At 40.8% G+C, this 25,539-nt stretch overlaps 1 protein-coding gene across 2 annotated transcripts in view; it reads right to left on the reverse strand.

Annotated features, from left to right (window-relative positions):
* The window catches only part of CCDC85A (coiled-coil domain containing 85A), a 255,711-nt gene extending 232,118 nt beyond the window's left edge, over positions 1–23,593 (reverse strand). The window contains exons 1-2 of one of the 2 annotated variants that reach the window (XR_009602120.3): positions 22,813–23,593; positions 12,159–12,246 (exon numbers count right to left, since the gene is read on the reverse strand). The gene's annotated coding sequence lies outside the window, so the exon portion shown is untranslated. The remainder of the gene's footprint in view (positions 1–12,158; positions 12,247–22,812) is intronic. The other variant, XR_014137418.1, reaches the window with a different exon arrangement.
* Positions 23,594–25,539: the final 1,946 nt, after the last annotated feature.

The raw sequence follows: 25,539 nt of genomic DNA on the forward strand, positions 1-25,539 counted from the left end.
AAATAATCCAGTGAAGAAATGGGCAAAAGACATGAACAGACACTTCTCCAAAGAAGACGTCCAGATGGCCAACTGACACATGAAAAAATGTTCAACATCACTCATCATCAGGGAAATACAAATCAAAACCACAATGAGATATCACCTCACACCTGTTAGAATGGCTAACATTAACAACTCAGGCAACAACAGATGTTGGCAAGGATGTGGAAAAAGAGGATCTCTTTTGCACTGCTGGTGGGAATGCAGACTGGTTGCAGCCACTCTGTAAAACAGTATGGAGGCCCCTCAAAAATTAAAATAGAACTACCCTATGACCCAGCAATTGCACTACTAGGTATTTATCCAAGGGATACAGGTATGTTGTTTGAAAGGAGCACATGCACCCCAATGTTTATAGCAGCACTATCAACAATAGCCAAAGTATGGAAAGAGCCCAAATGCCCATCGATGGATAAATGGATAAACAAGAGGTGGTATACACACACACACACACACACACACACACACACACACACACACACAATGGATTATTACTCAGCAATCAAAAAGAATGAAATCTCACCATTTGCAACTACATGGATAGAACTAGAGGGTATTATCCTAAGTGAAATTAGTCTGTCAGAGAAAGACAAATATCATATGACTTCACTCATATGAGGAATTTAAGATACAAAACAGATGAATTTATGGGAAGGGAAACAAAAATAATATAAAAACAGGGAGAGGGACAAAACATAAGAGACTCATAAATATGGAGAACAAACTGAGGGCTACTGGAGGGGTTGTGGGAGGGGGGATGGGCTAAATGGGTAAGAGGCATGAAAGAATCCACTCCTGAAATCACTGTTGCACTATATGCTAACTAATTTGGATGTAAATTTAAAAAAATAATAAATTAAATGAAAAAAAAAAAACAAAAAGAAATTATATAGGCCAATATCCTGACCTAATGTTTTACAAACTGGCATGAGAATGAGTACCTGTGACTACTGGAAGAGGTAATACATAAATGCTAAGGGAACTATAAAATCCCTATTGTAAATTAAGGAGGCAGAGGTTAGTTTTAGCTGGATCAATAAGATTGGCTTCATAGAAAGTGTGTCAACTTCAATAAGCTTTGAAGTATACATAGGATTTCAGTAGGTGTAGAAGTGAGGGGAGGAGGGGAACTCTGTTTTAAGACAGAGGCAAGAAAGCAGAAGCCATCTTCAGGGAAAGTTTCAGTAGTCAGATTGTCTCAGTAGTGAACAATAAAGATAGACCAATGGACTGGGGCCGCTTGAAGGAAAACCAAGAGAGTCGAACTGGTCTTTCTCCCAGCACAAAGTCAGAACTAAACACCCTTTCTGGGGAGACAGACTCCAGATCATCTCCCCCATTTATCCCTCCTTAGCTAGCTATCATTAGGCTATAAAATGGGATTTCTCATCACAAGACCTGTCCCAAGTGTTCTAGTGGCCTATGCTCTCAGGGACAGCCCCTGTCTCAAATTCTGAATGTCATGAGGCTAATTCTGATAAACTACATGAAGGTGGTGCCTCCACTCATCCATTCAGAACAATCAGAATAGATGACTGTTTTGATGGTGTGACTGTGGAAGAATACTTTATTATGATGCTTGGTCCCATACTCCAAAACCTTATAAAATGGCAAATTAAAGAACCTCAACTCTAAATGACTTAAGCAAACAAGGGATTTGCTGTAAGATTCAGAGAATCAGAGAATCAAAGAGAAAGCTTATCTCCCCAGCTTTGAGCAGAACAGGGAGAGCGGCCCTAAAGACCTCAGCAGAAAACAGATACCTGAGCATCCCCTGGGCTCCCCCGGCCCTGCCTTCATGCTGTTCTCCTGGGGCGCTCCTCATCCTCTCTGCACACAGGCTCTTGTTACCCAGCTGTGGACAAGGCACAACCGCTGCAAACTTGCCCCTGTTCTGTCGCCAGAGTGGGGCAATTCCCATTTAAAAACCTACAAAGGAAAACTCATGGGCCATTTCTGGACCCATCACTGTGGCCAGGGAGCTAAGGACTTGTAAAATGATGACAGTCCTTGTTTATATCATAGGAGGAGGGGTTGTGGGAGAGGAGGAGTTTCCTCCAAAAGAAGGGGACAGGAAAAGGAAGATATAACTTGGCTCAGACATGACCACTGGGGGCAAATTGTAAGGGTCAGCCACCCCAATGAGAATACAGGATACAGGGAGGTTTTAGAACAGACGTTTGAGGAAAAGGGAGGGCAAGAATTTATGAAAGGTCTCACTATGCTAGACAACTATCCTAAGGTGTATAAGAGGCCTGATGTTAACTACACCTGTCCTTTTTCTACTCCAGTTTTCTAACCCTAGGGCTGCATCAAAGAGTACAATTGCCCCCCAGTTTGCCAGACCCACCCATAAAACGCAAAGCACAGAATTCTGTAAGAACCATGCTGCCATCTGAAGCAAAGCCACACCCTGATTCCCATCCTCTGCTACAATAGCTTCAGGTTATTTTTCAGGCATACTTTGCATCTTATACTAAACAAATGTATCTTCCAGGATTTAAATAATAAACAAATGCAAAGTGTATCAGTGTGATGGATAGCAATATATTTTAAGACACAGATATGCTAAAACTAAGGGTGACCCCAAATTGGGAAAACCACTCCAGGATACAGTTTTCTTTGGGGAAGACAAGGCATCCAAATCACATGTGGCATCTGGTGATTGGTGCTATCTGCAGAGAGCCAGAAGCATTACTGACCTTTTGTAACGGAACCAACATAAATTCACTCCCTTGGTGAGTCAGAAACTGCACCAGGTTGAGTTGTTGTACAAAATAAAATTTATTTGCAGCAAGTAAGGAGAACACAGGGAATGACTGGCTGTGACTCCAGGAATCCAGACCTGGGATTCCTTGAGCAAGGGTGAATGGATTCATTTTATTTCAGGTAATGATGAATATTCAGATAAGGAAGCCTTGTCATCATATGCGGAGGCGGGCATAAGGTCACACATGCATCTTAAGGAAACATGCTTATATACACATTGTATGTTATGTAAACGATGCTCGTGCTCCTTCCTGGACACAGATTTTAATATTATAATCAGGTAAAGGTAGTCATTAGTCATTCTAGAGCCCACTCCATGTTCCATCTATGCAGGTGTGTGTCAGAGGTTAAGTTCAAAGTGATCTGGGTGGTCTGGTCTGGCAGGAGGTCTTGTCAGGGCAGTCCTTACCATCAGAGGGGTGGTTTTGCTTTTCAGGAAAAATGTGGGACAAAGGTTGGTGAGTATAAGCAGGTGGGCAGTAAAGATCAGGTCTTAGAGTCTAGGTGGTGACACTTTCCGTGGCCTCTGCAATGGTTTTTACCACATTCACTCACACACAAATGCATCCCTGTAAAGAGAATAAAACTTTCAAAGTCCTTTCGAGAGGAGAGCATTTTTTCAGCTGAATCTTTACCTTCCAGAGAGTGCCCCTTAATGGTAAAAGGGACAGTCATATCATAGCCATCTTGTGGGCCAAATCAGAGAAATCATCCCGCCTTCAAAAAGAGACAAGGGATCCAGTACACAGTTTGCTCACAACCTGCATGAGCCTTGGATATAATTTCCAACTGCCAGACTTCTGGATGTTTCCACACTGGCCAAATGCAATTGAAAATTTGGTAGAAACTGTGTAGAAACTAAAAGCAAATGCATAATTTGCCTCTAAAAGCAGCTTTTGGTCCTGATTTCCATAGACCCCCACTACTGCTAATAATAATACCACCATTCTCTGTAACTGAGGCTTTAAACCCCATCTCTAGAAGCCTTCCATCTCAGCTCCTGTGTGGAGTCATGAAGCCTCACAATTCACCCTAGCTCCTTCCTGAACTATCCTTGCTCTTCATACCCACTGGCACATCTTTAATGCCCTGAGGTCCCAGAACCAAATCTGCCCCCCCCCCCCACCTACTTTGGTAAATAAAGTTTTACTGGAACACAGCCACACTCATTTATTCCTGGGTCATCGATGGGTACTTTCACACTATGATAGCAAAGCTGAGCGGTTGAGACAGAGACTGGCCTCAAAGCCCAAAATACTTGCTATCAGGCCCTTTACAAAAAACGTTTGCTAAGATTTTTAGCAAAAGTTCTGACTGCCCAGCCTTAACTTCTTTCCAATTCTTCCTGCTTTTTACAAAATGCCCTAATCCAAACCTTGTACTGAGTTATCAGTGGATCTTAACACACATGCATGCATGCACGTGCATACACACACACACACACACACACACACACACATACACACACACACAAAACACACACGGAATTTTCAAAAAGTCTGTAAAAAGCGTCTCCTTGCACTTAGAATAATTCCTTTTTTAAAAAATGTTTTTATTTATTTTTGAGAGAGAGAGAGAGAGAGAAAATGGGGGAGGGGCAGAGGGAGAGAGACAAAGAATCTGAAGCAGGCTTGAGGCTCCAAGCTGTCAGCACAGAGCCCCACATCAGACTCAAATTCATGGACTTCGAGATCACGACCTGAGCTGAAGTCAGATGCTTAACCGACTGAGCCACCCACGTGCCTGTACTTAGAATAATTCCCAGTCAATACTATGTTTTCTACACGACTGGGTGTAGCTTACTTTCCCATCTTCCCTGTTGCTTCCTTCCTCCCTCACCATATTCCAGCCTCGCTGGTCTTTTTCCTTCCCTGAGCAGTTCCCACTCCAGTGCCTTCTCAACCATTGTTCCTTTTTGCACCAACACCCCTCTCCGCCTGCTTCCACCTCTCATCCTTCAGGTCTCTGGCTCAATGTCATCTCCTCAGAGATGAACTCACCCTTTCTAAAGATTTCTTTCATTCTGTTCTCTCCTAGCAACCAGTTCTTTGAATCCAAAGGGAGAACGTAAGTATTTCCTTATTGGATTTTACTTACTAGATTATTTTCTGTCTCACTGGTCATAATAGCTCTAGGGTGTCAAGCATTATGTCCATTTATTTGTCACTCTACATCCAGTACCTGTCAAAGAGTAAGCACTGAAATCATATTCTTACAAATGAGTGATGTTCCTTTTATTCCCAGATAACATCCATTCTGTGGCCTGTATTCAATATAGGTATATTCTATTTTCCAGTCCTAGTTGTATGCCTCATTCCAGGTACACTGAGATAACCATCACTTCCCATGTACACACTGTACTTTTTCACCTCTAATGCTTCCTTGTCCCTCCCCAACACTACATCCTCTATCATTTTTGCCCAGGAAAACCTCTCTTCCAGGCTTAATTCAAACAATTATTCTAGGAAACCATGTTATAATGAAAAAATGTTGAATAATATAAAGTCAAAGACATACCTCATAAGGTTGCTTCCTACAACAATCTTTAATATATACAGTTTGATACTCTCATGCCAAAGTCCATGAAATCATAGCAATTCCACATGAACCACACAACACTGCTTTCCAAGTCTAACTCTCTCATAGGCTTCATTCAGGGACAAATTTTAGAGTGTGTATGGATAGATTACATAGCCTTCATGTTAGATTTCCATTAATATTATTTCTCTTGGTTCCAGTTTTGAAAGAAATTGAGTACTAGTGAGTTCTAACAGGTACCCTTGTTCCATGTTTCAGTTCAACTGGGCTGAAAATAGGATTGACAACTTTGTGTGAAATCTGAGGAGCCTAAGTCTTATGCCTACAAAAAAGGCCAACTCCATTCAGTGATAATTCAGTGACAGGAGAATGCATCCCTATATCAATCATGAGGACATGCTGTACCTAGGATACAGCAACCTGTCTGCTAAGAGCATAAGAAATAATACGCTTATCATATTCATAAAACAGATTGCCTGTTGCCTGTTGCTTGAGGGTCTATATCTAGTTTATTAGAAGAAATAGTAAAATTTTCCCCTCAAATGCTGCAAAGGGGTGAAGCCACAATACACCTCTGTGTGTGCCTGTCCCCTCCCTTGTTCCACACACAATGATTGTACTTTCAGATTGCTATTGTTTCTCAACCGTTAATTCATAATGAATTTATTATTGGCAAGAACCCCTAGAATTTTTTGTGTTGTTGTAAATCACCCATTTCTGTTGTTTACTTATGCAGTTGTTATTTTAGGACCCAAGAAGAGGAATGTGTATACACAAATACATACCTACCCAAACTTTGTTCTCCCACATAACTTTATGTCAAGTGCAAATTTTATAGGTATATGCTCCACGACTTTATTTAAGCCATGTATAACTCTGTTAATCCCAACAAGGGCCAAGCTAGCTTCATCATACCTCTGGTCTCTTCTAGTTGGCATTCATTATCAACCAATGCTCTAATCAATACCTAAACTAGCAGTTTGTCCTTCAGTCCAGTTCTTTGACATGAAAACATTAAACAAACAATACTGACCTCCTATTATGGACCAGGCATTTTGATAGGTACCAAGCTTTCAGCAACAAAAAAAAAAAAAAGAAAAAAAATCCCATTTCTAACCTCAGGAAGCATATAGTGAAGGCTATAAATACAAATAAGAAATAAAATTTACTGAATCACACATTATTTTAAACACTTTACATGTGTTGTGTCACTTAATCCTCACAGATAATAAACCCTAAAGAAAATACTATTATTTACATAGAAGAAAATTATTTTTTTAACTTTTTAAAAAATGTTTATTTTTGAGAGAGATAGAGACAGAGCATGAGCAGGGGAGGGGCAGAGAGAGAAGGAGACACAGAATCCAAAGCAGGTTCCAGGTTCTAAGCTGTCAGCACAGAGCCCAATGTGGGGCTCGAACTCAGGGAACTGTGAGACCATGACCTGAGCCAAAGTCAGCCGCTTAATCATCTGAGACACCCAGGTGCCCCAAATAGAAGAAAACTATTAACTAATTAGATTAAGTAATTTTCCCAAAGCCTCTGGGAAGTGGTAGAAAAAGGATTCAAACCCAGATGGTCTGTCTCCAAAGTTGGCACATTTAACACATCTGCTATTTAAGATCTCCACCATGTTTGCCCACAACTTGTGCACCACATAACTTAGAAGAGGATAGCTCAAATCATTACAACCTGCACAATCTCATACAGAATACTGAAGCCCAGACACACCACCATATTACCTTGACCTAGATTTTTCTACTCCTGATGTCTCGGAAAAATAGACATAAATGGAAGGAGATGAAATGGAAAATTTCCTAGAAAGACACAAACTACTGAAATTAACCCAAAGAGAAATGGAAAATCTAAAGAGACTTATAATAAGCAGATTGAATTAGTAATTGTAAAACTACCCACAAAGAACAGTGCAAGCCAGCATATCTTCACTGGTGAATTCTTTCAAAACAATTAAAGAAGTGATCAAAACAATAGGATATTGGCACAGAAATAGACACATTCATCAGTAGAACAGAATTGCCAGAAATGAACCCACAACTGTATGGTCAATTAATCTTCAGCAAAGCAGGAAAGAATATCCAATGGGAAAGACCATCTCTTCAACAAATGGTGTTAGGAAAACTGGACGGAAACATGCAAAAGAATGAAACTGGACCACTTTTGTGTTTGGTAAAAACACAAAAATAAATTCAAAATTAATTAAAGACCTGAGACCACAAAAACCCTAGAGGAGAATACGGGCAGTAATCTCTTTGATATTAGTTGTAGCAACTTCCTTTTAGATATGTTTCCTGAGATAAGGGAAACCAAAGCAAAAATAAATTAATGGGACTTCATCAAAATTAAAAGCCTCTGCACAGTGAAGGAAACAATCACAAAACAAAAAGGCAACCTACAGAATGGAAGAATATATTTGCAATGGCATACCTGATAAAGGGTTAGTATGTAATATATAAAGAATTTATAAAAGTCCATACTCAAAAGATGAATAATCCAATTAAGAATGGGCAGAAGACATGAACAGACATTTTTCCAAAGAATACATACAGATGGCCAACAGACACATGAAAAGATGTTCGTGCTCAACATCAATCATCATCAGGGAAATACAAATCAAAACTACAATGAGGTATTAGTTCACACCTGTCAATATGCCTAAAATCAAAAGCACAAGAAACAACAAGTATTGGTAAGGATATGGAGAAAGGAGAAATCTCTTACACTGTTGGTGGAAATGCAAACTGGTGCAGCCACTTTGAAAAAACAGTATGGAGATTCATCAAAAAGTTCAAAATAGAACTACCCTATGACACAGCAATTGCACTACTAGGTATTCCCAAAGAATACAAAAATACTAATTCAAAGGGATACATGCATCTTGACATTTTAGCAGTACTATCTACAATAGCCAAATTATGGAAATAGCCTAAGTGTTCATCAAGAGATGAATGGATAAGGAAGATGTGGTATATATATACAATGGAATAGTACTCGGCCAAAAAAAGTGTAATCTTGCCATTTGCAATGACATGGACAGAGATGGAGAGAATTATGCTAAGTGAAATATATGAGCCAGAGAAAGACAAATACCATATGATTTCATTCATATGTGGTATATAAGAAACAAAACAAATGAACGATGGCAAAAAAGAGAGAGATAAACCAAGAACTCGAACTACAGAGAACAAACTGATGGTAACCAGACAGATGTCAGTGGGAGAATGGGTTAAATAGGTGATGGAAATTAAGGAGTGCACTTGTGATGAGCTCTGAGTGTTGTATGGAGTTATTGAATCACTATATTGTACACCTGAAACTAATATTATACTGTGCATTAACTAACAAGAATTTAAATAAAATTTTTTTAAAAAGAACAAGGAAGAATTAATCCCAACTTATTACAGTTTCTTCCAAAGAATAGAAGGGAACGGGGCACTGGGTGGCTCAGTTGGCTAAGTGTCGACTTCAGCTCAGGTCAAGATCTCGCAGTTTGTGGGTTCGTTCGATCCCCGCGTTGGGCTCTGTGGTGACAGTTCAGAGCCTGGAGCCTGCTTTGGATTCTGTGTCTCCCTCTCTCTCTGCCCCTCCCCCACTCACTCATGCTCTGTCTCTCTGTCTTTCAAAACTAAATAAAAACATTTAAAAAAAAGAGTAGAAGGAAACACTTCGTAACTCATCCTATCACACCAAAAGCACAAATAGCCAAAGAAAAAATAGGTACCCTGGACATATTTGGTATTGCAAAAGTACTCCACCAAGAAAATGAAAAGACAACACACTGAATGGAAGAAAATTTGCAAATTATATAATGAAGAAGGCACTAGAATACATTTTACACATGCATGCACATATATATATATATATCACATGCATGCATATATATATATATAATATATATGTAATCACAACCCAATAATTTAAAAAACAAGTAGTCCAATTTAAAAATGGATAACGTATTTGGACATTTCTCCAAGGAAGACACACAAAATGACTCACAGGCACATGGAAAGATTCTTGATATCATTATCTACCAGGAAAAAGAAAATGAAAACCACAATGAGATATCACTTCACATCCATGAGGATGGCCAAAATGGAAAAGATAGACAATAACAAATGTTGGTGAGGATGCAGAGTATGTGGAACCCTCATGCACTACTGCTAGGAATATAAAATAGTGCAGTCACTTTGGAAACGAGTCTGGCAGTTTCTCAAAAGATTAAATATAATTACCCAGCAATTCCAGGTACAGGTATATACTCAAGAGAAATTAAAGCATGTATTCATACGCAAACTTGGACACAAATGTTTACTAGCTGCATTATTCTTTTTTTTTAAATTTTTTTTTTTAACGTTTATTTATTTTTGAGACAGGGAGAGACAGAGCATGAACGGGGGAGGGTCAGAGAGAGGGAGACACAGAATATGAAGCAGGCTCCAGGCTCTGAGCTGTCAGCACAGAGCCCGACGCGGGGCTAGAACTCACAGACCTCGAGATCATGACCTGAGCCGAAGTTGGCCGCCTAACCGACTGAGCCACCCAGGCGCCCTGGCTGCATTATTCTTAATAGCCAAAAAAAGGAAACCACCCAAATCTCCATCAATGTTATATCAATGGATACAATGTGGTATATCCAGATGGATGATATTAATATTATTGGAAAATGGATTATCCCATTCCAATATTATAATGGAATAACAGTCATTAATAAAAAGAAATGAAATACTGAGACCTGTTACAACATGGATGAATCATAGAAACTTCATGCTAAGTGAGAGAAGCCAGTCACAAAAGACTGCATATTTGTCTGATTCCATCATATGAAATGCTTGGATTAGCAAATCCATAGATATAGTAAGTAGATTCATGGTTGTCTAGGGCTGGAGGGATTGGGGGGTGGGGGGGAGTGAGCAGTGGTTGCTAATGGGTACAGGTTTTCTTTTGGGGTTGACAAAAACATTCTAAAATTGATTGTGGTGTTGGTCGCACAACTCTGTGACTATACTAAAACCAACTGTATTGCAAACTGTAAATGAGTGAGTTACATGATATGTGAATTATACCTTAATAAAGTTGTAACTAAAAAGTGATGGAGCGAAGGAAGAGGAGGAACAGGGAGCATTCTCTTTAAATATGTAATATTAAGCACACTCTTTTTTTTTTTTTAATTTTTTAATATATGAAATTTACTGTCAAATTGGTTTCCATACAACACCCAGTGCTCATCCCAAAAGGTGCCCTCCTCAATACCCATCACCCACCCTGCCCTTCCTCCCACCCCCATCAACCCTCAGTTTGTTCTCAGTTTTTAACAGTCTCTTATGCTTTGGCTCTCTCCCACTCTAACCTCTTTTTTTTTTTTTCCTTCCCCTCCCCCATGGGTTTCTGTTACGTTTCTCAGGATCCACATAAGAGTGAAACCATATGGTATCTGTCTTTCTCTGTATGGCTTATTTCACTTAGCATCACACTCTCCAGTTCCATCCACGTTGCTACAAACGGCCATATTTCATTTTTTCTCATTGCCACGTAGTATTCCATTGTGTATATAAACCACAATTTCTTTATCCATTCATCATTTGATGGACATTTAGGCTCTTTCCATAATTTGGCTATTGTTGAGAGTGCCGCTATAAACATTGGGGTACAAGTGCCCCTATGCATCAGTACTCCTGTATCCCTTGGATAAATTCCTAGCAGTGCTATTGCTGGGTCATAGGGTAGGTCTATTTTTAATTTTCTGAGGAACCTCCACACTGCTTTCCAGAGTGGCTGCACCAATTTGCATTCCCACCAACAGTGCAAGAGGGTTCCCGTTTCTCCACATCCTCTCCAGCATCTATAGTCTCCTGATTTCTTCATTTTGGCCACTCTGACTGGCGTGAGGTGGTATCTGAGTGTGGTTTTGATTTGTATTTCCCTGATAAGGAGCGATAAGCACACTCTTTTATCCCTCCCCCAAATTCCAATGAAATGGTGATAAAAAGATTTTTAAAAAAAGACATAATCCCATGTGGACAAATACTATGAGAAAAGAGAGCACATCAAAGGGGAGACGTCAACACAATTTTGGATGCTGGAAACTAGAGGCCTTAGTGTCACCTTACCCTAGCAGACTGAGGAAAGCTGAAGATCAAGCCTACATGTAGGAAAAGACAAGATGGAATACTTTCACTCCAGAAACCTCCAGAAAGCCTCAGAAATTGGAGGCATCAGTTAATTCTGAAGAAATTGGAGGCATAAATTAATTTTGAAGACCAGGATATGGAATAAGGCTGGAAACTGGAGTGCTGATTGAAAGGTTACATAGGGGGGAATTAAATCCGCTTCCTAAACCCATGAAGCTAGGCTACACAGTCCACTCCCATCCCCCCTCTGCTGACTTTGCTCAAGAGAGACAGATGGTTTCCTCTTTTTATATTTTTTTAATTTTTTAATTTGTTTAATATTGATTCATTTTTGAGAGACAAAGAGAGCCATAGAGTGAGTGGGGGAGGGGCAGAGAGAGGGAAACACTAATTCGAAGCATGTTCCAGGCTCTGAGCTGTCAGCACAGAGCCTGACGTGGGACTCAAACCCACAAACTGGGAGATCATGACCTGAGCTGAAGTCAGACACACAACCGGCTGAGCTACCCAGGTGCCCCATTTTTATTTTTAATTTTTTAAAATTGAGGTGTGACACACAACATTAGATTAGTTTCAGGTACACAACATAATGATTCCATATTTTTATACATTGTGAAATAATAACAATAAGTCTAGTTAACATCCATCACCTTGCATACTTACAATTTTTTTTCTTCTGATGAGAACCAATAAGTGGTTTCCTTTCTGCAGATGTGGCAGGTCTCAGACTCTGGGCTCAGGACTTGGGGATCTATGACCAAGAATAGGGAGGAGTGAGATGGTCAAATGAAAACAGGAGAATTGAATACAATGTCGATATTAAAAGGTAAAATCTAGAAATCTCACAGAAAGTAAAACAAGATGGCATAGAGATGGAAAATAAGAAAAAAGACAAGAACATTGGAGGATCAATCCAGATGGTCAAACATCAGAATAGAAGTTCTACGGATAGGTGGGTGGAAAATGAGATCAAAGAAAATGGAGAGAAGAATATAAATATAAAAGAAATAATGCATGAAAACTTCCCAGAACATAAAAGAATGTGTTTCTAAATTGAAAGGACCTACCAGGTATCCATCACTGTGAAATTGTATAACTCTAGGATTATGGAAGACAATGGAACAGTGCCTTCAAAGTCTAAGGAAAATTCTGTCTGACACAGAATTCCATACTTAGCAAAATTATTAGTTAAGCGTGAAGATAGAATGTAGACCAAGAAAAAGAAAGTCATGTCATCTAAAAAATTGGGATTCAACACCAGAGAGAAGCAAGCAAAATACCCAGGATGCTAGTGAAGGGGAGCTGAGCTCTTGGTCCAGAGAGGAGAGAGAAGATAGCTACTTGACAGACAGGAACAGGGACAGGAAGAGGCCCAAAGTTAGAAAAGGGTGAAAGGTCAGAGGGGTGTGGAGGAGGGTGGCTGTGCAAGAGATTACTTGAGATGACTTGATAGAGGGTCTTCAGCCTTCAGTCCTTTAGGGATGAGCTAAATAAATACACAGAGCCAGTTAATAGCCCTACAGAAAACAAAGGCATCTAGAGGAGAAGAGGGGTAAATTTAGAGAAACATAATTGTAATGGTAGGGTCCTTCCAAACAACCTCATAAATCATTTTCCTCTTCTTCACCCAGGTTTTAAATAATTTGATTTAAAAAAAAAAGTAAAGAATTCAGATGAAGGACAAAATATCACTTTGTTTTTCTTCTTCATGACAAAGGTTTATTTGGCTAATGTAGTTTAGTTTTGAGAGCCAAATGGGCTTTGAACCTTAGAATTAGGCAGATTTTCCCACCTAGACAGGGAAGTGCTCCAGGGAAAAGTTGCTCTTTGGCAACAAACAGCTTCCAGCAGGCAGAAGGATACAGGGCTGATCCAAGTCTACCACCCAGAGGAATCTGCTCCTCCCCTAGAGAGAAGCAAAGTAATAACCAAATAAAGGGGAAGAAAGAACACAGAAATATGTAGGGGAAATCCCACCTCATTGAAGAAAACATTAAGAGCAGAGAACAGGCTCCCCGCCCCACCCTTCCCCACCCCCCCACCCCCCCCACCCCCCCCACCCCCCGCACTAACAATACCAACATAGCAATTTCACCAGAAATTATAATAGAGCAATGTAAGAAGTGTGAGGGACTGCAGGTGTTTATTTTAGTGAAGACATTAAGACAGCTAAATCCCCATCTTTTTTAAAAAATAAGTTTTTAATGTTTATATTTATTTTTGAGAGACAGAGCAAGAGGCCAAGTGAGGGAGGGGCAGAGAGAGAGGGTGACCTAGGATCTTAAATGGGCTCTGCGCTGACAGCAGAGAGCCTGATAAGGGGCTCAAATTCACCCACTATCAGATCATGACCTGAGCTGAAGTTAGACACTCAGCGGTCTGAGCCACCCAAGGGCCCCTAAATCCACATCTTTATAATAGAAATTCAATACATACAGTGTTAAAATGGCAAGTCAAGAAATGACAATAAAACATATTAGGTGGCAATAAGTAGCCCAAAAAATAGCTAAAACAGCTCCAAGAGTTGAACAAGACAGCCTTGGGGAGGAAAGTCTGGGATGGGGAGGTGGAGAGAGAGAACTCCTGTCTTTTGATATCAAGAGTTGTTAGTGCTGCTGTTGGACTTTTAAGATGTGGGTTAGGTTGGAACATATGAAATTACCAGTATTTGGACATTTATGGCTTTTTAAAAAGGCAATTCCATATGTTCATATAATTCAACGTAAAAATTTAACAGAAATGTAACTCAAAAAACCTTTTTAATGAAAGGAAAATAAATTCAACCCCCCCCCCCCCATCCCCCAAGGAAACTTCTCTGTCCCTTTCTCTTAATCTGGTTTGTGTGCTTCCCTGGGCCCCCCTCACAGCTGTGCTCATGTGCTCGCACCTACCTGGTGTTTCCAACAGCATTGCAGTCATCTGTGGGCCTGTCTCCCCTGCTGGTCATCACTAATTTGAGGGGAGGCCTCTGTTTATGGGGGGGGGGGGGGCCTGCCAAGCAACAGGCACAGGATAGGACTCCAGTATTTTCTCGTTTTTAAAAAAATTTTTTAACATTTATTTATTTTTGAGAGACAGAGACAAAGCATGAGCAGGGGAAGAGGAGGGGCAGAGGAGAGAAGGAGACACAGAATCTGAAGCAGGCTCCAGGCTCTGAGCTGTCAGCACAGAACCCTATGCAGAGCTCAAACCCACAAACCATGAGAACATGACCTGAGCCAAAGTCGGACACTTAACTGACTGAGCCACCCAGGTGCCCCAGGATTCCAGTATTTTCTAAATGACTGTGTTAACAGTGCTTGCTGAGTGCCTGTATCAGTGGCATCCTTTCCCAGGTGTTTAAAATAATCCTTTAGTAGTCTCTTAGGGTTTCACTCAGAATCACATAAAGCACACTACTTTGAAGTTTATAGAATCCATTCCTGGATTCTATAAACTATAGTCTCCTTTTTTAGGAAAAAAAACAAGTTTAAAAACAAAAACCCATTTTCCCATCCTTGGATCTCCAGCTGCTCACCATGACGCACAGTACCTCTGCAGGTTCTCACAGAAGCTGGGATGTCCTGTGTCTGCGTCAGGAGACCTGACCTCCCTGGGGAGGTCCACAGGCAGTCATTGAGCAGCTCAACTCTGGGGCTGCAGATCTGAAGACCAGGATGTAAATGATGCCCTGTCCCCTCCTACTAATGACACAAAACTTCAACAAATCAGCTTTGCATCCCTAAGTGCACGGCTCATAGTATCTAACTAAATAAGATAGTGCCTGAAACTGTAGTGTTAGTGGACAAATTAAATGAGATCATGCAGGTAAAACACTGAATGCAGGAAGCATTCAGATGTGTTTCTGCTACTCTCTGACATACATTTTCTCCAGTCTGGACTTCGTTTTCCTTTTATCAATGTTTGTTCTATGATTTTCAGCCCAAAGATCATTTTTTGTTCTATAAACAATGAAGATGAACAGAAGTGAGGAGCTCTGATTTTGTGTGTGTGTATTATTGGCCAGAACACAAGAATCCCTTCACATATCAGACCCACACATGCCCCCACCTGTTGCAGGACTTAACTCTGAAAGTAATTTTATGGTTATTGTTGCCCCGAGCACTTCTTATAAGCTCATAGGAATTAAAGCCTGCATAATACCGGTTTTGCCTCGCATCTCTGGCTTCAAGCACTCATTTCTGTCTTTTGTAAGTGTCTTTTTTTTTTCAAGTTTATTTATTTATTTTGAGAAGGATGGAACACAGAGAGGAGAGGGAGGGAGAATCCCAAGAATCCAAGCCCTGATGCAGGGCTGGAACCCACGAACTGTGAGATATGACCTGCGCCAAAGTCAAGAGTCGGACGCTTAACTGACTGAGCCACCCAGGCACCCCTCTGCTGGTTATGTTCTAAATAAGCAGCTAAAATAAACAGCTAATAAATAATAATAATAAAATAAAATAACAGCTAATCAGAAAAACCCTGTGTGTGTGAAGGTGTTTATGGAAACAGTACAAAAGAAGAAGCACCAGCTTCTACTCAAAGGAGCAACTCTAATCATGAGACTTTCTTACAGTCTGCCTAGCCAGCAACAGAGATGATGGTTTGGGCCCTGGATAACTTCTGGACATCCCTTCAATCATAATGTATAACCAAATGGCCACTCATCTAAGTAGACCACCTGGATAAGGGAGGACCTAGAGCTCTGCCATTCCCTAGCTGGGGAGCATGGAGGCATCCCTTCTCTCTGAACCCCTGCTTCTCATCTGTAACATGAGGACATTGGACTAAGTGATTGCAAAGGTCAGCTGTTTGACAAAGGTTTACCATTTTAAGTATAGACTTAGGGCTTCTCCTGACAACTAATGTTTGATCTAATGTAAAACACAGTATCTTATTAAAGGAAGCACAGGAGAGTTCAAAAAAAATTTTTCCAGATTAAGCAAAATGTAAACTTTCCATCTCTTTCCATGTTTGTCTTTACATATTCATCAAGTTCTCTTTTTCTAAGTATTCATTCCTCTGCAATGAGACCCCCATCAAGTCTTTTTTTAAATCTATTGTTCTCTTTCCCCAGTAGATGGCACTCCATTGCCACTTTAATTACCTGCTGCCTACAAAGTGCAGATAGTCTAGAAAATAAACAGAGTGAAGAGCATGTGGGAACATTTACCAAACACTGATAAATAAGAGGAACTTGATGTTAATCATCCACCTAAAATATTCACTGATTTTTCTAAAATTTAAACAATTAGGTTCTACATAGAAGGTGTCGTAATGAAATTAGAACGTTTTGATGTGGACATGTCAGATTGTGTTGTACGTTGGAATTGAGTGCTAACCTTCAAAATGAGGAAACTTTGAAATTACAGCTGTTCAAATTATGCTGCCACCCTGATATTTTAAAAAACATTTAGAAAATCATTCTCTGGCAAATAATCTCATGATCAGTTTCTAGACTACATGAGAAAAAAACTCTTGCCTGCTTTTAACAATCCCTTCCCAATAGCACCGTCTTCCTTGATAATCCTCACACTCAAGAGTTGTTTGGGGATTTTTCCCCCTTCGAAAGGCTATTTCCAAATATTCCACACTTGATGAAATTTGACCATTCACTTTTAATTATTTTGGAAAGAATAGGACTCATCCACTCATTGCTTCATTTTCAGCCATGTGTTCTGTCTCCCAGCTGGCTGCTTTTGCCATGGTGTTGGGGCTGGAAGGTAGAGCATGGCCCATATTGTAGGAAGAATTTATTCTAGTACATTGGCAAACAAAAGCCAGTAAATGAAATGGGAAAGTCCTCTAGCAGTGGGAAACATGAGCTCAGAAATTTGAGTTTAACTTCTGAGAAAAGTAAGAAGGTGAGCAAAGATCTCACCAGCCTTGGGTCATGAAGACCCAACCCCTGCTTCAAGCCTGGCAGTGGAATAGGAACCCCGTTACTATCCATATAGGTGTTACCAGGATTGGCCTTGCTGCCTTGGCCCAGAGTTCCTGGGACAGGCCTGGCTATCCGATACCCTTGGAGCTAAAACCATCCCTAGCTGTTACCTGAATGCATTCCTGTATCCCTACTGGCAGGGAAGCCCTGAACTGTTTCCCTGGGAAATCCATTCCTGGTTCTTTACACATTGCCAGCTAGCCCCTTTAATGCATGGGTTAACGCACAAACATGTAACACCCAGCCCAACCAACAACCACCTCAAATCTGACTGATGTGTCCTTACCCGCTCTCATCTCAGATGTTGGATTCCAAAAACTTTATACTAAATCTACTAAAATCTACCTCAAACCCTGCTTATTATTATGGTGATATTCTTTCCCCCACTGCTGTTAGCATCTGTAAACTCCTGGGATTGGGCACCCTGGCTTCTCCAGGTAAGAGATGGACCCCACAGCCCCTATGCCCACCCCATTAACCCACTTCCCTGTGCCTGGAGAAAGGATCAACATCTTGCCCTAACTCCCTTATTTCTCACAGCTGAGTTCACCCTGAACTTGCATGATCTTCTAGACTTCTGGTTACTGTGAACGATTAAGTTTCCTAGTTGCCTAATCCAGTTCGAGTTGGGTTTTCAGTGATTTGCTCCTGTAGCTCCCTCTGGTGGTGGAAGCTTCACCCACAGGCCAGGATACAAACGTAGTTTTGATGGTCTACTGGTTTATGGGCCCAGTTCAGTGGCTTTCTATGGCTATGAGGATGCAGTTTCAGTTAAACAATAGGGGAATGCCCTGACTCCCAGGTTAGGCTTCCTTGGGCAAACATTCACTGACTCTGAATGACTTTCATATTAATCTTCAACATGTTTTCTCCACAGCCTGATAGCAACTGCCATGGGAACTGGCAAACTAGGATGACAAGGGCAATTCTATCAAGAGCCTCTATTTCTACAGGATTATGTAAAATTTTCTTTTTCCTAATATTTATTTAGCAGATGCTCTATGCTGGTCCCTCTTCTAAGCACTTTTCTTGTAATAACTTATTTTTTTTTGTAATAACTTATTTAATTCTTAAAACAACTCTATGGGAATATTATGATTATTATCCCCATTTTACAGAAGAAGAGATAGCCATAGGCTGCCTCAAATGTCACAAGCCAGAAAGGACAACAAATATTCATCTTTTAGTTTCATGCACACAAGTTGGTGAATCAAATGAGTTGTTGAGTCCATAAAGAGGCACCAGGCTTACAGCAGTGGCCAAAGCAAGTCTTTTTGCAGGAGCTATGGAACCCAAGAAGAGATATTTGACCTGTGGGGGACACTGTCACCAAACTTCAGTCAGAAATTTTAAGCCAGGACTTTTAGGAGGTTAGCCAGTAACATATGGATAAGGACCAGCTTCCAAACCAACTTAGGAACACAGAAGAGAAAGGATCTAGAAATGCATAGAACATCTGAGATGGACCAACACTGTGGTGTTCCAATAGACTGAGCAACCATCCCAGTTTCTCTGGGACTGAGGGGTTTCCCACCATGTGGAAATTTTAGTGCAAACACCAGGGAGCTTCCAGGAAAACAGAGACATGCTGGTCACTCTATTGTCCAAAGAAGTGAGATTTACTTTCAACTACTAGAAATGCCAGGGGCCTCCTATATCTCCTCAAAGTTCACAATGGTCCTGATTTCGTTGGCTTCCATCTTCCTTCAATATTCAAACAGGGATGGGGTCTATGCATCAAGCTATATGTTACCTTCTGAGGGCTTCTCTAGGTGTTTTAGGACAAAAGAAGGAAATCCTTGGCTTCTTACAAATAGTAATAAACTTGTTACCCCCAAAATGGAACTAGCAGGATTTTTTTTAAGTTTGGATATAAAAGAGTTCAGAACATGCTACCCCAAAATATGCCACTTTGGCATACTGATTATTCTGAATTAAAGGCATTTGAAAAACAATAGGTGCAAAAAGGCACTCTGACCTTCTTTCTTCTTCCTGAAAACAGGGGATTAATTTCCCATGTGAAGGGTGCCTTCACTGTACCAGAGGAAGAAACATTCTTATCACCAGAGACAGGGAGTCAAGGCCAAGAGAAATCTGTAAAATCAGACCTTGTTAAAATAACTCTTATTTTCCTTTTCTCCCCATATATTTTAGTAAACTTCCATATTTTCCAGTTGTTGTTCAAGCCAGTATATGACCATTTCTTTGGATCTTCATTTTTCTTGTGATAGTTCCTACATATTAATGAAATCCTGTTTATCTGTCTTATGTCAATCCCACCTAGGAGGGTGGAGGAAATTTTTATGGCCCCAAATGAAATTCAGATCTCTAAAAGATTGGGAACACTAGGATGGGTGTGAAGGAAGGAAGTAGTGCCACACTGTGAATGACCCTCAGGTCCCTGTTAGCCAGTAAAATGGTAGCCCAAGTGGACCATGAGTCTGAGTTGGTACAGCAGTTGTTATACACAGCAATGCTTATGGGTACTTTTAGAGAAAACAATGAATAAATAACCTTGACTAAAATAAATACATGACTGAAAGAACTGAGAAACAGAAAGCCAATTTGATATAGCCAAGTGGTTTATTTAGCTTTTCTTCCATTTGCCAAATCTAAAATACTCGTAAGAACCAAGAAGAAAAATAACTAGTTCCTGATTTTCTTATCTCCTTTTTGTACCTTAATTCATTAGATTTCAAATGACAAGCCTCCCTGAGTTTGGGTAGACACAAATAGTCCTGTAAATGAAGGGACCTGCCAAGGACTTGCCTCCAGGAGAGCCAGCCCTGGTCCTTCATTAAGACCTACCACCCATGTCCCACCCAGCTGCAGTTTCAGACAACTGTCCCAGAACCTGAGCATTTTCAGTTTGCCATACTTGAATCCATCTTCTTCTGAATCTTGACTTTTGGCTTTGATCTCTTCATTTAATCCTGTGTTTAGCCCCTGTAGACATGATGTTCAAACATCTTCAATCATCAAGGTTTTAGCTACAGACTTTGTCTTGGTTTGTCCTTTGGGTTCCTCAGGTCCCCTATGAGCTCTGATAGGCACTCACAAAATCGAGTCCACTCCCCAGTAAGTCAGATGGACAATATTGGCCAGGAGTCAGGCCTGAGATTCAGACAATCTAGAAACTGGCACTAACTGTTCAATTCCATGGGCCTCGGTTATTTCCATATTAAAATGGAGTGATCCCTGCCCTTGCCCATCATTAGGGTATTCAGACTCCTCAGAACAACCTCATAAACCTATGAAGAAGAGTGTTGTGATACTAAGAACCTCTTTCTATACAACATTACCCTTGCCTATGTTTAAAAATAGTCTCTTTGATTTCAAGCTTAAAAAACAAAACAAAGCAGGCTCCTGGCTGGCTTACTTGGAAAAGCATGTGACTCTTCATCTTGGGATCACGTGTTAGAGTCCCATGTTGGTTACTAAAAATAAATAAACTTAAAAAAAAAAAAAGCAAAAAACAGGCAATGCTGAGCCAGACAAGTAAAGCAATTAGAAGGCTTTAAGTAAATATTTTGAATTGTTAAAAAGAAAGATACTGTTTAAAACTGATTCCCACATTTGATTTATATTCATGCCTCCAGCCTAGAACCAATCAGCAGTACAGCATTAAGAAACCACTGATAAACCCCATTTGGTATAATAAAACGATGACCATCATTATTACTCCAAGAAAGAGGACACAGGAAGTAAAGACATCACTGCCTAGAGAATTGCTAAACAGGATTAATAGGAATGATCCAGGCAATTCCATTTTTCTAGTATCAGTGAAACCATATCTCTTGCTTAGCACTTTCTCCAGAAGTGTCTGAGTCAGACTTTGGTATCCTAGAGGTCTGGTTTTGTGCTAGTGCTCACATGCTCAGGTTCAGAAATAAGCTTCCTGTTGGAAAGAGTCATCCAAGCAATGAGACAAGCTTTTTGATTGAATACCCTGTATAGCCGCCTGTGACTCTTTCTTCCATTTGCTTTCTCCTTTATGTCTCTTTGAGATAAAATTCATTCAATCTTTTGAAATAGAACACATCTGCTTAACCCTGCCCAAAAGAAACTTCTACTGTCCTATTTATTTTAATAGCCATGTGATCTACTAATGCACATTGAACAGCAGATATTAAACAGAAGAAATCTCCCCCTAGTCGTGCTTTACCCATTAAACACATGTGAATCTGTGATGATCTCGGCTTTTCTTGTGCCTGATGACTAATTGAGTTTGAGACAGTGGCTGTCAAATGCTGCAAAAGGAATGATTTATGCTAAGGATATTTTTGGTTTCTGATATACCCAGCTTCGGAGGGAAGAAAAGAAGCCGTTACTGTATCAGGATTGTGACAATAGGCAGTTTCTAACAATGGGATCGCCCTCCTACAACCCGCCAGTCTATTAACTGAAAGCATCGAGTTCCCATCTTTGCTTTCACCCCCTGATCCTGGGCAGGCGATTTTGCAGATTTTTATTTGCATTCGTTTCAGCTGCAACATTTATTCTATTCCCAGTTATCCTTTCCTGAGATCTTCCTGAAGCTGCCACTGGGAACCATGGAAATAAGAGATAGCCTCTGTGAAGAACCAGCTGCTGGGCCCAGCCCACCATTCAGATGTTATGTGTCCCAGCCTGGCCCCTCTCTCAGCAACAGCAACTCAGGAACACTCTAGCTATTCACAGAGGAAACCCATTTCCTGCCAGTAACTTGATTACCCTTGTTCTCACTTGGGACTCTGAAATGGCAGTAGGTGAATAAAAATTGGAGGCTGATGTGTATGAACTAGGTTTATAATACCACCCTCTTGGGGTGTGGGAGTGAGTAGAATAGGGCAGGTGGGACTAATTTTGAATTGTTTTAACATAACACAGAGTGCACAGCTCAGAGCCAAAACTATGTTGACCTGTAAGTTTTAGAAATACTAGTAACATCTACATGATGAATTTTGGTGACTGTTTATCTGCCTGACCACTTTATCACAAGGTTAATTTAATCATAGCCAGATTTGAAAGACTAACATGGGTCACAGTGGGAAGAGACTTCTGACTTTTTTTGACATTGCTTCACTGGATCTTCTGCTGCCTCTAGGAGTTGTCTGTTTCGGGTTCAGGAACAGCATAGCCCTCTGCCATCTGCAAATCTCCTCCAGGCTCTACTGCTCCGGGGGGGGGGGGGGGTGGTCAGTCCTGCCCCAGGTAACTGTCAGAGTACCCTCTAGTCAGCTCACTGTCCATACCCCACTCACTAGCACTCACAGCCCCAGACACTGACTCCTACAAGGTTTTTCTGATACCGTGTTAGATGGGTCTTTAGTGTGTGCATAGAAATGGAGGCAAAATGCCTCGATGGAGTTATATACCCAGGAGTGAAGCATTCAAAGGACAAGTACTCACATTTCAGGGTAAGAGTGGGAAATAGTTTTCCTCTCACCTCCCTTTTCTTTCATGCTCTACCCTTCCAGTCTGCCATCAGGTGGCCAGTGCCTCCAAGCTGCCTCCACAGTTCTGCAGCTCCTCTCCATACTGTCTGCTCCCTATGAGGGGCCCCACACTTTTCCCTTTCTCCAACAATGCTGCTCAGAACATCTATCAGCAAGAATCATGTGATTGGGTTGTGACGCTCAGCTGTAAGAGATAGACACTCATCTCACACTTAAACCACAAAGGAAATTCACATAGATGGGAAGTTCAAGGGGAAACTGACTCCAAGAATAGCTGGATCCAGGGGTTTAGACAGTGTCTTTGGAACTCTAGAGCCATTTCTCAGCTCTGCCATTTTTGGTCTCAGTTTCATTTTAAGATGCAGGCTCCCTATGTGTTAGCAAAGAGGATCACAGGAAGCTCTATACTACCTTGTCCTTCCAGCTAGTGGTCCAAATACAAACCCCAGGGCCCACTCTGGTTGACCTAGCCTAATCACGTATCATCCCTACATCCTTTCTTATAGCCAGGTGGATTGCGGATTCTGATTAGTCAGCCTTGCGTCCTATACTGACCCTAAAGCACTTGGAAAGATCTCCCCACTGAAAATAGGAGTTTTGTTGCCACAAAGAGGTGGGTCAAGAGGCATGCAGGGCAAACATAATGATAGTTATGATAATAGTCCTCTACACTGATAACAATGCTTCCACCCAGATGAATAGGTCCATAATTGAGAAATCTCCTCCATTAATAACAGGCTAGTAGGATTCATGACCTTTTAGAACCATTCCAATCATATTTCGTGCCTGTGGCTGTTAATTGCAGCCATATATAACTCCCGCAAAATACAATTATAAGTGTAATCCGTGGACTATTCCTCTTAGAACTGACCCTGCTTGGACATCATCCTCTAAAGCAACAATGTTCAAATTTGTTTTTAAGTGCCATGACTTTCTTCAAATAAAATTGTATGTAAATTCTGATGTATAAAATAGAAGCAAGCTGCTCTACTTACAGCTGACAGTTCAAAGTGCTGAAGCCTGAAGAGGCAGACACGGATATGGGGCCCAGCCCACTCCCACTCTGTGGCCCCTAGATTGCATCTTTGAAACCCTTGGGACTCCTAAAAGAAAAGTTTGCAAACAATAGATCCAACTGCTCTGGGCACCAGGCTCTTAGCTACAAATGTTAACTATCTCAGTTTCCTTACCATAACCATATGTGAAGGAACTCAATTATCACACCAACTCAGCTGAAAAACTGAGTCTCAGAAGAGTTAAGCAGCCTTCCCAAAGCCATACATCCGGGTCTATAAGTGGTAAAGCTAAATTCTAACCCAGTATTGCTTACTTCCAAACCAGTCCCCTTATCTCTACCCCATTAGAAACTTGGCACATAGGACAGAACACTAATTGAAAAAAGCAGGACACGAAGTTATATATGTCTAATATGATCCTACCCATTTAAAGATATAAATGTGTGATTAAATTATTAGAATATTGAAAAGGAATATACTAAAGCATATTTTAACAAATCATCAGGGTTGGTAATTACATTGATTATGAGAATAATAGCTAAAATCTGAGTGCTTACTACATGTCAGAGACTTTGCTAAGGACATTACATAAATTGTCTCATTAAATCCTCATAGCAACCACTTGGGGCAGGTACCGTAATTTTTCTCATTTTACAAAACAGGAAATAGTAAATGACTTGCCCAAAGTCATACAACTTGTGAGTTCTGGGCTCAAACTCAATTTCTAAAGACCTTGCTCATAACAATACACTCTGGTGCCTTTCACTAATAAAGAAAATGTATTTATTTTTTTAATCAAACAAAAAATTAAAGATTGAGATAAAATCAGATCTGAAACCAAATTTTCTTCAACACATGATTACCTAGCAAGACATGGGAGCTTCCTGGTGCATTGTCCACTATAAGGGTTAACATGGGTTTCCGAGCCTGTCAGCTTTCTTTGGGCCAAGTGCCTTCAGGACACATCACCCTGCAACTATCCAGCCATGAGAGGTACCTTCCTTCATGCTGGCTCAGCTCATGCCCTCCCTGGGAACCCTCACTGGGTGGTCTGCTCCAGAACTAAGGTTATATGACAGGGATCTAATCACTGTTGGTTTGAAACAGCCTGTCTATTTTCCCAGACTCTGATTTAGTACACGCTTCTCTTCTATCCCCCTTTTGCTACCAAGTCTCTGGTTCATTTGCAGGCAGAGCCTACGTTGCTCACTTGTAGGTAGTCTTCAAAGGATGGGCTGCAGAGGTCCACAAGTCACAGCCACAGCTTCAAAAATGGGCAGAAAAGGCAAAGTTGCCAGCATAATTTTCTGTTGACCAGCTAACTAGTCAGCTCCTGCCTGTCTCCTGAACTCAAGTCTGTGCCCTGACTGAGGCCCCAGCACTTCTTGGCAGAGTTGATTTCCCTGTAATGTGTCTGTTCTGAAAGCAGGTAGCTGGTGAGGTGCCTCTCTGGCACCTCCTTGTCTCCATCCTTGACTGTAACAATCCACGTGTCTTCAATGGGACACTGAGCTGATTATGCCTCCCTGAGATAATCAACACTGTCCTGTAAGCTAAGCAATTCTGAGAGCTGAATTTATTTTTTTTTTTTTTTACTTTTTATGTTTATTTATTTATTTTGAGAGTGGGGGAAGGGGCATAGAGAGGGAGAGGGAGAATCCGAA

Source organism: Panthera onca, chromosome A3 (assembly GCF_046562875.1).
Source record: "Panthera onca isolate mPanOnc1 chromosome A3, mPanOnc1 haplotype 2, whole genome shotgun sequence".
NCBI lineage: Eukaryota > Metazoa > Chordata > Mammalia > Carnivora > Felidae > Panthera > Panthera onca.